Genomic DNA, 2,000 nt, shown 5'->3' on the forward strand with positions numbered 1-2,000 from the left:
TTCTACTTATTTACATAATTTCTTTTTGTGCATTTGCTTGATGAGTGTTGTATCAAAGTGTCTTGATTGTCATGTATATCTGAGAATCTAAGGGATTCTGAGAATGTACTTTTTTTGATTGCCTATTAGTAGGTAAAAAGGGCCAGAATGCTACTCCTATCCCTGCAAAATCTGCTGGAAAAACCCCTAACAAGCAGAGCCCAAAATCCGGAGGTCAGGCTAATGGCAACAAATCATTCAACAAGTACGTTTTCTGATGAAAGCACTCTGTATTTCATATTTGAGCTAATGTTTTTTTTGTTGATGAGTGCTTATGTTGGTTTCTCAATATTTTATAGAAACGTCTCTTCTGGGAAGAAAGGGAAGGGCAAGTTCGGAGGCAAATAAAGCAGCCAATGAATTTTGAACAATTATTTTGCTACTTTATTATATGAGGAATGGTTGGATGTCTGCTAGATCGATATTTGATCTAATTTTTGGGAAATTTACCTTTTTTTTTTATTTTATTGTAATGGATTCACCTAAATTTTGATTCATCCATGTTATGGATTATTATATATTATCTTCTCTTTCCGTTAAGTGTTTTTTTTGCTTATTTTATACCACTAATATTCAACTTAGTAGGGATTATTATATTAAACAGAGCTAGGGCTACAAAATTATAGGTTTAAACCGTTCAACAAATATTCCTATAAATTTTAGTTTTATGGAAACTATTACGGAACATGGCTTTCTATTTATAGGTAGTACTTAGTATTAAACTTTATATTGGATTATTTTCATGACCATCATGGATCACGAAATAATTACTACTATTTCGTATTTTCGGCTTCAAGAATAGTAGCACTCGAAATTGGTATCTCAATTATTTTAATTAAGCAGTAGTTCGATTTTAACGCCTTTAAAGAATATTTGCACACGAAATTGGATTGTCATTTTTTTAGAACAATTACTTTTCTTGCGGATATACTACCTTCTTGAGAAATATAAACTTTTTAATGTATAATTTAAAAATAAGAGATGGTAATGAGAAAGAGAAAAATGAGTAAAATAAGAGAGAATAAGAAAAAAATGTAATAAAAACATAAATACATTATGGGGTTCATTTATTAAAATAGAAAATTTTAAAAAAATATTTTAAAAGGATGGACCATAATTGAAAATTATTTCTATATTTAAATATTGTTAGTACTCCCTCTGTTCCATAGTAATGGAGGCGTTTCATCTCGGCACGGAGATTAAGAAAAAATGTGTTAGGTGAGTTAAGTAAAGGGAGAATAGAGTGTAAATGAAAAAGGTAGAGAGATGAAGATAGATGATGAGAGAAAAAAGTAAGAGAGTAAAGTATGTGTGGAAAAATGTGTTGACTTTTACTAAAAAGGGAAATGACTCTATTACTATGGAACATACCAAAACGACAAAATGACTCTATTACTATGGAACAGAGGAAGTAATAAATTATGTCTCATTATTTTTATATATATATACATATATATATATATATATATATATATATATATAGAGGAGTGATCAAGGTCTAACTAATTTTAAGTGTATAACTAGAGAATAAATCTCAACCATACAATATGTCAATCCAAAGGCTAAAAATATAGGCAACAAACCTTTCATATTTAATTAACAAATATAGAATAAGGGCATTATTGGAAATCAAATTTTATGGTGGAATCATTCAATCTCATCCAGAATTGCTCACGCAAAATCAAACTCGGCGACACCCTCCTTCGCTCCGCCACCGCTCGCAGCACCGGCAGACCTCCATGCCCGTGCCTTCGCCTCCTCCTGTTCCTCTTCCGCCTCCTGCAACTTCATATCCCTCTCATCCATCACCGCCAGCCACTAAGAGGTCTCCGACGCCGTCGATGTGGAGCGGCGTCGTAACAACAGTAGAACTCCTCTTTTCCTCGAGAAATTCCATCGCGTCAACAAGACGTAGCAAGACTAATGTTGATTTGTTGCAATCTTCATCGTTCATTGCAATC

General features: G+C 32.7%; 1 long non-coding RNA gene across 1 annotated transcript; it reads left to right on the forward strand.

Annotated features, from left to right (window-relative positions):
- Positions 1-6: 6 nt before the first annotated feature.
- On the forward strand, positions 7-579 carry LOC125197990. The gene is made up of 2 exons (XR_007172329.1): positions 7-244; positions 339-579. It is a non-coding gene; the product is annotated as an uncharacterized LOC125197990 (long non-coding RNA).
- Positions 580-2,000: the final 1,421 nt, after the last annotated feature.

The sequence above is a fragment of the Salvia hispanica genome, unplaced genomic scaffold (genome assembly GCF_023119035.1).
Source record: "Salvia hispanica cultivar TCC Black 2014 unplaced genomic scaffold, UniMelb_Shisp_WGS_1.0 HiC_scaffold_1147, whole genome shotgun sequence".
In the NCBI taxonomy this organism is placed as follows: domain Eukaryota; kingdom Viridiplantae; phylum Streptophyta; class Magnoliopsida; order Lamiales; family Lamiaceae; genus Salvia; species Salvia hispanica.